This window comes from Thermobia domestica, chromosome 14 (assembly GCF_964235325.1).
Source record: "Thermobia domestica chromosome 14, izTheDome1.hap1.1, whole genome shotgun sequence".
NCBI lineage: Eukaryota > Metazoa > Arthropoda > Insecta > Zygentoma > Lepismatidae > Thermobia > Thermobia domestica.
The window spans coordinates 185,040,246-185,054,611 of NC_137467.1; positions in this window are offsets into that span (position 1 = coordinate 185,040,246).

Here is a 14,366-nt window from a genome sequence, read left to right on the forward strand (position 1 = left end):
TCACTTTCAGATTTAACGAACGTGGGCACACTTTAGGACTTTTCTTGGACATAGAAAAGGCCTTTGATAAAGTGTGGCACGAAGGTCTCATTCATAAACTCATGCAAGCGAGTTTCCCAACCTACCTCGTGAAACTTTTACACAACTACCTGCAAAACAGGAGTTTTCATGTACACCATGCAGGCCATACCACCACGTCAAGAAGTATTCGAGCAGGAGTTCCGCAGGGTTCCTGCCTCTCCCCCATTCTCTACAACGTATATACCAGCGACATCCCTCAGACCGCCAACACCACCACTGCCACATATGCCGATGACACCGCACTGTTTGCCAGCCATCTGAATCACCGGTATGCAGAAGTCTATTTGCAGCGACACATTCACATGTTGGAAAACTGGACACGGAATTGGCGCATCAAGATAAATCCCAACAAGACCACCCTGGTGGACTTTACAAAAAACAGGAAGCAGAGACCCATCCACCTCTCCCTACAAGGAACCAACCTCCCACTCAGTCCCCATGCAAAATACCTCGGTGTCATCCTCGACAAGAAACTCTCCTTCATCCCCCACCTCTCCACGACAGCGACGAAGGCGACACAACGCTTCCGAGCCCTCCTTCCGCTCTTCCTGAGCCCCCAAATCACTCATGAAACCAAGCTTCACGTCTACAAGATGTGCATCAGATCGGTACTGCTGTACGCCCACCAAGCCTGGGGCCACGTACCACACACACATCTCCGCCAGCTGCAAGTGGTTCAAAACAAAACTGCGAGAGCAATCACAGGACACTCGTGGGACACCAGGGTGGCTCAACTTCATGAAGATCTCAACTTGGCGACGCTGAATGAGGTCAGACAACAACAATCAGCTTCCTTCTGGCGCCAGGTCAGAAGTTCTGCATACCCACACATTGAGAACATCGCCACCAAAGAACCAAGAAGACATTTGTACAGGATGCCTCGCCCCTGAATACCCCAGATGACCAGCACGGAGCCAGCGACAGTTGCGGCCCCGAAGAACAGTTACGCCACTCAAAACAAGCCACGCCGCAACAAACATGGAAGGCAAGGGCTCAAGCCCGTCACTTCACTACTCAACAACAGCCACGACAAGGACTGACTGACTGACTAGTTACGCATCAACTCAGAATTCAGGGTCGAATCATCGATTCATATATCTGAGCTTGTTTCTTAACGCTGTGTGAGCATCTAATTGTGTTTTTGTTCATTTAGGGAGGATTGTTCTGCTCCAGACAATCGACATCCCCTTGCAGTCCGTATTGCTGACTCAAGTGGGAGCCCGTGGTCATCATCATCTAATCGTTTCTTCATCTCTTGTTGTGGAGGGCCAGTGCTTGCACTGACCGACATCTCCGCGAGGACGTATTGCTTCCTCAAGTGAGAGCCACAGTGGGCTTCCTCTCGCTCTTCATTCATATTACTGCCTAACAACACTTTCATCTGAATCACATCGTTACTAGTTTAGATCATCATCATGCCCCCCTCCCCGACGGGAGCGAAGGGTACAACCACGAAACCAGGTCACTCTGCTGGTACGAAGACCACTAAAGCAGATACCTCTAAGCAAACTGAATCTCGATCTCGCTCACGATCTCCGATTGGGCACTCCAAGGAATCAGACGCTAAGAAACCAAGACACTATAGCTCTGATGGAGAATGTTCCAATGCCACAGTGACTGCGAGAAACTCCGAGATGGACTGGGCTAATGCGCCATCCTCTCCTACTTTGCCAGCTAACAGAGAAACCATGTATAATTTCATCCTAAAGAATTTCGATACCAAGTACCGGACTGCACGTGCCATCTTTATGCAAATCAATAAATATGTTCCGCGCGCTGATGTCCACCAAATCATTCCTACTAGGGATGGAATCATATTGAAATCGCCTAACCCTAACTTTCATATTCATGTTAGAAACAAAGCTACCTATGAAATTTTTGGACCCCAGGCTGTGTTGTCACCTCTCAATCCGAGCCAACGGAAAACACCTCCGCCACCTCGTCGTCCACCACTTCTCTCAGTCGTTATCCGAGGCATTGAACCCGAACTCACTGACGATGAGATCTTTGATGAGCTGCGATACGAGGGCCTGGAAATCAAAAAATGTATTCGAATTCGTAACAACAATGGCCCTACCTACCTTGTGCGTGTTTTGACCGACCAGCAGCAAATAATTGATCATCTTTTGGCTAACGGTGCTTATATATATCGCCGCCGCTACAAGGTAGAGCCTTCTCGCACGCCTCCACCTCTTCCAATACGATGCGAGAAATGCCAAACCTACAACGATCATTACACCCATAATTGCACAAACACCGTCAAATGCGGGTACTGTAGTGGCAATCATCTGACCAGAAATTGCCCCAATTCAAGCGCACCTCCTCAATGCACCACTTGCCCTGAAAAGCACCCTACATACAGTTACCGTTGTCGTGCCAAGCCCGCACCTGCACCTGATAAGCCAGAATTAGTAGCACCTATCAAAACTTCTGATGACAGCACCCCACCTGCAAACTCACTGACACATCCTGTCACAGTAGAAGACCTCTTACGATTCATAACTCTTACTTTACAGAACATCCTGCCATTTCAGCGCCAGCACGTCCTCAACCAAATCATTCACTCCGCTAAACTTCTTTACAATCTCACATTACACGCCACATACAGTGGATCCAACGTTCATTTCCAAATTCAACCCATTGAAACGGCTGTTTGAACATGCTCCGTAGTATCAGTGCTATTTCCATACTTCTGGTCCACATCATTATGGCTTACAATTTCTTATTTTTGAACATAAGATCTCTTCTTACGCATCAAGTACTGTTTCAACAACTTCTTCTGGAGGAAAACATCACCGCTTTTGCTCTCAACGAAACGTTCCTGGCTCCCTATATACCCTGCTATATTCCTAAATACGTTCTCCACAGACATGATGGACCGAACGGCGCTCGTCTCCATGGAGGTACAGCTATTGGCTTGCAAACTCGCATTCCCCATCGGTCTATTATCCTACCTCCTGCTTTTCAGTTGCCCGAATACAATGTTGTTCTCTTATATCTCAGGAATCATACTATAGCTTATGCAACCATCTATGTCAGGCCGAGACAGGATATACCATATCAGTTTTTTCAGTACCTCTCTGACACCTATCGTAAATTCATTATCATGGGAGACATCAATTTTCACAGCCGGCCTCAACACGAACAACAACGATTTTTGAATTTCGTCACGCTTAATACGACCGGCCACTTCCATGTACTTCCTCGGCCAACTCGGCCATCTAGCAATACCACACCTGATATCGTTATATCCTCTACAACACTCAACTCTCATATTAATATTGACGTTTTGGATTCCTTGGGGAGCGACCACGTTCCTATCAAGCTGTCTCTTGCTACCAACACTTCTTCACACCATACCATACCGAAGAGAAAAGTTTATATGTATCATCAGGCCAACTGGCCAGCGTACCAAGCGACCATCACCGCAGCACTTTCTGATACTTTAGAGCTAACATCACAACATGACCTAGACACTGCCGTGCAACATCTCACTCAGACCTTACAAACAGCAGCTGATCACCACATTCCAACCGCCTATATTTCCCCGCACAAACCGAAACTTCCTCCACGATACCTTTCTCTCATAACTGCAGCTCGACGTGCCTACAGAGAATACACTCGCAGCCGTAATTTAGAAGCACTTCGCCTTCATAGACAATATCTTCGAATCACTCATAACTACATAATCGCATACAAACGCCTTCACTGGACCAGAACTTGTAATAAACTCAACGAAACATCCCATCCTACCAAATATTGGCGACAGTTCAATCAACTCGTTGGCAAATTCCAAAGGACACCATACCCACTAGTTGTAAACCAGCAAGCACTCTCTTCTGATCAGGACAAGGCCAATACCTTTGCCGTCCACTTCCAAAATATCTTTACTCCCTTACCTGGCTGGCATACTCCACAGCGTTTACTTGCAGAAATCGATCGGTTATCTGATCCTAACTTAACACATTTGCAACCACATCATAGTCACGCTCTGGAACCAAATAATGCACTCACAGTACCCATCCAACCGCCAGACATCCAGTCTACTCTCCTTAAAAAACGAAATACTGCACCAGGCTTTGATGGGCTTACCTATACTCTCATTAAAAACGCACCTCCTGTTGTCTTCACCATCCTCAGTTTTATTTATACATTTATACTCCGTACTGGTTTTTTCCCCATCACTTGGAAGTACTCAAAAGTCTTACTCTTTCCTAAACCTAATAAACCACCCTCTGACGTTACCTCTTATCGACCTGTACAATTGACGTCTACGTTCAGCAAAATATTTGAACGTATATTAGTGCGTCGTCTCCACGATCACTTAGAGACTAACGCTCTTCTACCATTGCATCAAGCTGGATTTCGCCCCAATTTCAGCATTCTGGACCCCCTGTTACGTCTCAGCACCTCTATATACAATCAATTCAACCAGGGTCATCCATCATGTCTGGTTACATTCGATCTAGAAAAAGCATTCGATAAAGTTTGGCACCAGGGTCTTATATACAAGTTATACTCTTTCCAACTTCCTCTCTCTTACATACGAACTATACACTCCTTTCTCACAGCCCGACTTGCTTACATATCGATCAATGATGCTCTGTCATTTCCAATATTCCTTAATTCTGGCGTTCCTCAGGGATCTTCTCTCTCTCCTCTGCTGTATTTGCTATATGTCTCCGACTTACCAACCACTCCTGGTACACAACTTTTCCAATTCGCTGACGATACTGCATTTCTCGCTGTCGGACGGACAATTACTGGTATCCAACAACGCCTTCAACAGTCAATTGACACATTTGTTGACTGGTGCAACGTTTGGCGTTTGGCTATCAATGCTACTAAAACACAAGCTATCGTTTTCTTACCATCTGGTCGTCGATCTAGAGTACACCGAAATCCTCATTTGTTACGACTTCATGTTGAGAACTCACCAGTCACCATCCATAACACTCTTAAGTATCTGGGCATTGTGTTCGATTCCAAGCTTACTTGGACACCGCACCTTCTCACTGTCATCGAGAAAGCCAAAAACAGACTTAACTTACTGAAACGACTAGTTGGTACCACGTGGGGTCTACATTCAAATCTCCTCCTAAACACTTACAAAGTTTTCATGCGTCCGGTCTTAACCTATGGTCACACAGCTTGGTTGCCAGCTCCTCCTAAGTACTATCGAAAGCTAGCAATACTCGAACGTCATGCATTTCGTTTAGCCTTCCGTATCCAGCTCCCCCACCCAACCCGTCTACTCTACGACCGTATTCATTTTCCCCCGCTCTTATCCCATCTTGAGGCTCTCCGCTTAAAATACATTACGAAACGCATTACAACTGCTCATCCAGTATTCCTGAACATTCTCCGCTATGATAGAGACTATGACACCCCTGCTGTTTATTATCCGACACCTTTACAACATCTGATGACCCTGTATCATTTGAACATCGGCCGCGAGAACGTCGATCCGGAAGTTTTCGACATTTATCATCCTGGCACAGTTTCACCGCTCATCTATCCATCTCATGCACAGTAAATCAACCACTAACAGGGCTGCCTTTGTCTTCATTAGTTCCTGAGTCGCCCCAGGAACAGAAGCTAACAGCATTCGTCTTACTAACAATACCCATGTGTTGTGACGTCATAGCACTTCACCCTCATGACATCTACCACTCTTCCTGTCTTGCCTACCGTCTATTTCTGTGATTTCACCGTATGTTTTATAGCTCCAGATGAACCTGAATCACCGCAACTGTGTTTTGTTATGTTCTCTTCATTTCAGGCGCCGAAGTTAAGGAACGACTACGACTTATATGTCAGCCAGACGATCTTCCTTAGCATCCATGGCAGATGAAAATTGCCCTCACTTAATTGATGCCCATCCCTATGAGTGAACTGAATAAAATGTTAAATAAAGATGACTAAACACCACCTAGACCCTCTCATATTAAAATTGATGCTCCTATATAATCCGACCTCTTCCCGAAGAAAGGGCGCAACCCTTTAAGCGGTTAAACGTAAAAAAAAAAAATATAGTTACGCTGTCGCCATCTTAGTTAACAATTGTTAATTGTTTTTATTGATTTATTTTTAGAGGCAGTAAGGGGTAATTTATGCCCTTGCTTAAAGCAAATTATTTATAATGTGTGTGTTCTGCTAGCTAGTGCAACTCTGCAGATAAGTGACTGATAGTGTAGCTTAAGAATTTGATATTAGATTTCGTATATGCGCTAACATTTTCCTTTCTTATAAAAGCAATCTGGTCCTATAATTTTCTTCTAAAAGCAAGAATAGCAGCTTAAATGTTACGTATTTTCTTCTCGGTGTAGAATAACTTCGGCACAATACTACGTAAATAGTACATAAACGTAATCTGTGCTGTAATATTGGACTCCAGGCTCGAACTTCGGCCCCTCTCCGGCCTAAGAAAAATTTCTGGTTGTGCGCCTGATCTGGAGACAAATTAAGTCCATGAGTAGAGCTCGCACTTGTTTTCAATATGCTAACACAAAGTGTAAATAACAGGTTTTTATTCCATTTTGTGTTTTCAAATATCGAAATCGACCATAGTCATTTTACTTCGAACCAATCAACACCATCACCACACTCCCTCCATTAGGTTCCATTATTTTATCTCCATCGGTTGCTCGCTGCTCACAAAGCCATTGTATCATTTCTGAATTAGCCATTGTTGTGAAGGCTGTTCACCTATGGTTTCATTTTAATATATAATTTATTAAAAACGTTTCCTTTTACAAAGGAGAGGGGAGGCAATTGCATACTGCAATGGCCAAGATGTCACTGTAACAAAGTGGTTACAAAATGAATGTGTAGGAGTTGATCGAAAGAAAAGTGATTATACCGATTTAATGGGATCTAAATTTCTCACTTTATGTTTATCCTAAACTAACAGCACGTTTTACCTCATAGAATAATGATACTCTTACGAGAGATTCATAGTATTTCCACTTTACTACGGTAGTTATGATTATTAGTAACTGGAGATAACGTAGTCTGGGAAATTGTTCACAGGGTCTACAACGAAAAGCGATAAATCATCCTTACAACGAACATGCGTGACAAGGTAACAAGTACCACTACTGTAACAAGCAACATGTAACAGAAATGAACATCAAACTACTGGTAATGTTGGGGAGTATTATCCGACACAATCATATAAATCATAAGGAAGCGGACCAGCGTAGCGTAATCGCTAACGGTCTCGCCTTCCGTGCGAGAAGTTCCAGGTTAGATGCCCGGTGGGGGCACTCGGTCGAAAAATTGTCAACGCTTTTTCAGACGAGCCATCCTCAATGAGGTTTTCCTGGGTTTTCCTCATTCTGCGGTTGTACCTAACTTATACCTAAATTATAGGTCCTATGCCGCTTTCTTCCTTCCTTTTCCTCGAATTGTGTGCTCGCCGAGGTACGTCATCTCTCAAAACGTGACGGCCTAAATGTCCATAGATGCCGATGGCCCAGAAATCTAAATTCTAATCCTAACGATCATAAAGAAGTAATGAGTTACTTATAAAAATACTTACAAAAGTAGGGTTTTGTGAGGCAATGGGCGAAACTTAAGAGGCTCTATTACGACGAAATTAAAGTACCGCTAAGTTACAGTAATTGTGTGATATCTTCAAACAGATAAAAGATAATCGAAATATATAAAAAACAGAGTCCTAGACAATATTATTTTACATGAGATACCGTTATCACGACTCACTTATCCAATTTCGATTTCCAGCAATTTAGAAAATCGGCTTTTATTTCCGCGTTCCTAAATGGCTGCACACGGAAAGTTAGTAGGTAACAAGTGATAACGGTACTTCATGCAAAATAAAATTGTCGAAGATGTCCTTGTTCCACATTTCGATTAACTCTTATCTATTTGAATATATCACATAATTACTGTAAAGTTAGCATTATTTTAATTTCGCAGTTATTAGGCCTTATAAGGATTGAGAAAAATACTGTAAAACGTCCATTAGATACATTCAACTGAAACCTTACTCAACACTTAAACATACCATTGGCAACGTAATAAAACAATTAACTCATGATGAGTCTTAGTACATTTTAAAAAAAATATAGTATATGCAAGTCTACAATTGACTCATGTTGCCCCACACCGTAGAGCAAAGAGCAACAACTATACTCATTAGTAATTGTTTATTTATTTTCATAGCATGTTCCAGTGCGTATTTTAAGACATTTTCACTAGGCTATATTAGAACTTAAGAACAGCTTGCATCATAATACGAGGTATCAAATTAATGGTCTTTCGTAAGGCCCCGTTAGACGCTAACATTTTGTGTCACACATTCAAGTCACACCGTTTAGAAGGAACATGTGAACAGGGAATGTCACACTTAGTACCACACTTTCTGTAATATAGTTTATAAAGTAAAAGTGACAGTACTTTTACTATATTGTTTAATATTTAACAGTTAATGGCTTAATCATTTAATGGTTAGTATCGTATTAAAACCTTAGTACTTCTAAGTTCTAACTTAACTCATCTAAAATGTGAGGGGGAAATGGCTCAGTGGTAGAGCGTTCACCTCCGGTGCTTGGGGTCTCTGGTTCGATATCAGCTCGCGCCGTGTGGAACTTGTGGTGGACAAACACCGTTCTCGTGGGTATTCTCGGTGTTCTCCCATTTCCTCTTACTTTCTTCATTCAAACATTTTACTCATCTCTTATTATCACCGTCTCCTTTAACCTCACCGGCATAACCGGGGCACATAAAACTTAAGGATTTCATTTCATTTTTCACCTAAAATGTGGCGTCAGTTACAAAATCAAGTACAAGAAATGGTGAAGGGAAGGAAAGACAAAACACAGATTTCTTAGATATGTTAGACGATTTATTTGATATAGCGCACGCAAATGCTTTAGACTTAATACAAATTCAGAAGGACAAAGGAATCCTTATATCTCAAAAACAAAAATGACGTCCTGGAAGTATGGTTGGTAGGGACATGTGTCTAGCTCGTAAAGAAAGAGAGAGTAGCAAAGCGACTAGACGTTGATCCTTCTCACAAACAAAAATATAAAGAGGAACAGTGTAAAGTCAGTGGAGCGGGTGAAGCGTGGATTATCAACTCAAGTCTGAAGACGAAGATGTATGTCAAACACAAAATACACTGCAATTTTTTTTCGAGGTTTCCGGAAAAATGCGGGCAGCTCTGGAGGCAGAGACCTTTCCGAGAAATTTCGGAAAATGTATTTTCCCGACGCGCTAAGAAAGAAGGTTTCCGAAAACGATCGGAAAATTTTTCTGGCTTGGTTCGGAAAAGTTTCCGAACATCTTCCCAAGAGTTTTCGGAAACATACGTGTTTCTTAGTGAGTTGGAAAATTGTAGTTTCCGAAATTGTTCGGAAATGTCTTGCCTCCGGAGCTGCCCGCATTTTTCAGGAAAGGTTTCATAGTATAACCTTTACGATTTCTTTCGGAAACATCCTAAAAAATATTTTCTGGTTGATATATATATGATTTTAAATTTTATACGGCATGGAGACCTTCCGAATTATATGATTCATCAAAGATGCTAATACAATGTATATCATCTTTTTCCTTCCTTCTTCTGTTTTTTTTTTTTTTTTTATTTTGATTGTCTTCGATTCTGCAAATCAAACTTATATGTCTCCCTTAGAACAACATTGAAACTTTTACGCTAATTAAAAAAAAATAGAAGTAGCCGGCCATGCGTGCTTTTTGCATCTTTCATGGATAACAAAATTCAGAAGGACTCCGTACTGCATAAAATGTAAAATCAGGCATCACTCCGTAAGAAAACATTGTAAGCCAAAAACGGGTCAAATATCGCAGGAAAGTGAAAAGTAGAGGATAGGACTTAAATAATTTATTTGTTCCAAAATCACTGTTCTTTTTAATGTGGCTTAAATATTCCTGAAAAAAATGAAGTTTCGTTGTAAAACTTTAAGACCAAAGCCATAGCATATATATACCATCATTCAAGCACAGTATATACAGGGTGAGTCAAAAGTCTTTGGACACCTGCATAAGTTTGAAAATCGACAGGAAAAGTAAAACGTGATGGGAACAGAGGTTTGATGAGAGACCGCAACTTTTGAAGTGTATGTCATTGATGGCTGCCATCTTGAAATCCGCCATTTTGGATTCAAGTCATTTTTTTAAAATGGGAAGGTGGTGTATGACACACCAAATAACACTAGCTTGAGCTAAGAAATTTAGTGGTGTAATTAGTTTATTTTCTATCTTGTACAGTTTAGAAGTTATTAATGTTCAAAGTTGGGAAATTACCTTGATACTGACCCAGTTCTCTCTTTGTTCCAGGTGATCTAAAATGGGTCTGACACGTGAACAGAAGATCGAAATCATCCTTAGATCAGAGGAACGCAGCTACCGAACAATAGCAGCTGACTACAACAGATGGCACCCAGAAAGAGAACCGGTATCGCACAGCACGGTGGCTCACGTGATCACCAAATTCCGGGAGACGGGCTCTGTTCAAGATAGGGCAGGTAGTGGGCGATCAAACACTGCCACCAATGAGGAAACTGCAACGGCGGTTGTTGCGTCGTTTGTGAAAAGTTCTAAACGAAGTACCCGTCGTGTGTTCCTAGCATGTGCAATAAGCCAATCTTCCGTTGTCCGGATATTGCACGCCAATCAGTGGCATCCTTACAAACCGCACATGCAACATAAACTGAACGAGGATGACCCTGATCGCCGGTTATCACCTCTATCAATCTTCTTAATGACTGTCAGTTTGCAGTTCTAGATTCCATTGGTAGTGATCACCATCCAGTTATATTAACATTAACTCGAGGAAAACCCTCACGTCCTATACTTACACCTCGTCGGGTTCCGAGGTACGATAAGGCGAACTGGGAAGACCTGGAGCATTCGCTTTCTAGCATTAGGCCTCCACGTACTGAATTCGAACTTCCTACCTGTCTTACAGCTATTACTACGGCAATTCAAACCCATGCCCATCAGAGTATCCCGATGCAACAAGTGCATTCCCACAAACCGGCTTTACCACCGGCATATCTTACGCTCATCAAGAAAGCCCGACAGCATCTTCGAAAATATTATCAAACCGGGAATGATGCATGTCTTCATCAACATCGCCAATGGCAAAGAGCTGTTCATAACTATCTTGTCGCTTATAAACGCCGTAATTGAATCAAGACCTGTAACACCTTATCCGAGGAAGCACACCCTTCTCGCTACTGGAAGCGACTTCATCAACTTACTGGCAAGACTACCACGATAACCTACCCGTTAGTTGCTGACAACATTCCTCTGCTTTCTGGCGAAGAAAAAGCCAACCTTTTTGCTACACAACTAGAGACCGTTTTTACGCCAACAGTTGCTTCGAAACGCTCTGAACAGACAGATCTGTCTTGTATTCCTCCTTTACAACCTTCCACAGAACATGTGATTGACCCTGAACACCCACTCACTGCACCTATTGCTACCAACAAACTCCAATTGGCTCTAAAACGGAAAAGGAACACAGCACTTGCGATTGACAATATCTCTTCTAGACACATAAAAGAAGCGCCATACTCATTTCTACTGATACTGGCAACAATATATAATTCCATACTTCAAACTGGATTCTATCCTTCTGACTGGAAAGTCTCTAAAATTTGTATGTTTCCTAAACCAAATAAATAAGCCTGCTCATTCTGTTTGCTCTTACAGACCAATCCAACTCACATCTGTATTAAGCAAGATTCTGGAAAAAATTCTTGTCTCTCGACATCATAAGTATCTTGAAACTACTATTCTACAGCCTATCCATTTGGCAGGTTTTCGGAATCGATTCTTCATAAATGACCAGCTTCTTCGTCTCAGCACCATAATTACAAATCAGTTTAACAAAGGGTTTCCATCATGCATCATTCTTATGAATTTGGAAAAGGATTTCGATAAGGTATGGCACTATGTTCTTATTACAAAACTACAATCATTCAAACTTCCCACATGCTATCTCAGGCTCATTTACTCGTTCATTACAAATCGCACTGCATATGTCACAGTTGGTAAAGCACTCTCCTGGGCAATATTTCCGCTTACTGGAGTTCCATAGGGGTCGGCCCTTAGTTCATTATTGAATATTATTTATTCTTCTGACATTCCATCAGTACCGCGTAATGTCTTTACATTCCAATATGCAGACGACGCAACTTTTCTTGCACTTGGTAACACTATCCATCAAATCAGCGCTTTACTACAAGCAACTCTGGATAATTTCATCACTTGGTGCAAGAAATAGCATTTAACCATTAACAAAGACAAACCGCAAGCATTGGTTTTCATAGCACCTAATAGATGTTCCAGAGTCTACCGTAACCCGAAACTCGTTCGAATGAATGTTGGTGGATACCAAATACGCACTACCACCATTGCTACGTACTTGAGCGCTGTTTCTGATTCCAAACTAACTTGTAAGGCACCCCTGCAAAAACTCAAAACTAAGGCGACTACTCGTTTTAATTTTTTACGTCGTCTCAGAGGCACCACGTGGGGCCTCCAACCCTATGTTCTACTCCATACTTACAAGATGTTTCTCCGTCCTATCCTCACCTTTGGACATACTGCCTGGAGCAACGTCTCTGCTTCCTTCTATGAAAAACTTTGTGTATTGGAACGTCATGCTATCCGACTTAAACTTCCGTATCCTACGTGGCTCACGTATGAATACATCAAGTTTCTGAAGATTACAGAGCATATTGCACAACTTCGTAATCGCTACGTTACATTTCGCATTAAAACGGGTCATCCACTTTTCTTGGATATTCTTCGAACTGATGCTCTCACTGATGCCGCATATGGTTACAAGCATGCACCTTTGGATATACTTATTTCCTTACATGTCCACCACGCAAACCTCACAGTAGCCGAACGCAACATCTATGCCATTTATATCATTCATGCTTATATTCCTCATGTTTTTCCATCTTAGCACAGAGATCCTCACAACTAACAAGGGCTTCCCCTTGTGATCATTAGTCCCGAGTCGCCCCGGGATAGAAGATTTAACCTACATCTGTCTGACTAACTTCTTTGTGTTTGTGATGTGATAGCACTTCATCCAATATTACATCATCATTATCTTTTGATTTTACTCACGACCACAATTATCTCACAGTTTTGGTCTTATCACAGATTTGCACTTATTTTTTAATTTATATTTCCTCTTCACCTGACAGGTTATCCTATAATACAGTATTTATCCTTTTCTTACCTTATATTTATAATTCATTATATTTCACTTTTCGCAACTCCATTGCACTGACTTATTGTGTACCTGATAATAAAGATATGTTAATTGAACATGAATAAAGAAAAAATAAAATGATGATATAAGTTTATTTCTGAACTGATGACAATATCCGAATTCCCTTAGCCAAACAAATTGTTTTACAAATTGTATTTTTGTTTACAAAAATGCATATCAATGAGCCCTCCGACAGGCCGGAAAATTAACACTAGAAAGATGGAGCGGTCAATTTGACCGTTTTTTCTAAATTTTCCTATTACAGTTCTCTAACCATTTTACTTAGCAATCTGAAAGTCCCTCACTTTTTATAGTTTATAGGGTAGACTGGAGACTGGTTTGCAAAAAACTGGAGCACTGTACAAGGAAGTGTATTGAAACCTGGGGGAGGATGGACTATTTAAAATAATTAAAGTTTCATCATTCCACGTGCACTCCTTCTAAGTTGGGAAAGAATTTTTCATCAGATTCTCGTACATTTCTGCTCAATATGGTAGACAATATGATATACTACACGTCAGTGCTTTGAAGCAAAGTAAATAACGGATCATTGATACATACTACTTATGCACTAAATTTTCAGTAGTATGACAATACTTTTTAATGAGGGCTAATCAATTTAATGATATATGTTTTATTTACAGTAAGAGAAAGCACAACACTTTCAATCTCCTCCAAATATTAAGCTGTTATAAGCCCATCCTATTCAATACTTGATGACGAGAATAAAGTTTCAGAAAAAATATAGAACCTTTAAGTAAAACAAAATGAATAGCTTAATATTGTGTTTTTGAATTTTTAAGTATTAGTAAATTGAATTATTTGTAATAATTTTAAGTATTTGAATTCTTATTACTGTTAACAATAACTATAAAATTGTTATGTTTCATTCTCAACAACACGGTTTAAATCAGCTTTCTATATATTATTTACTAATTTCAATTGTAAAGACATGTCTGAAGAAGACTAAGGTATTCAGGTCAAACTATTATTATTATTTTCA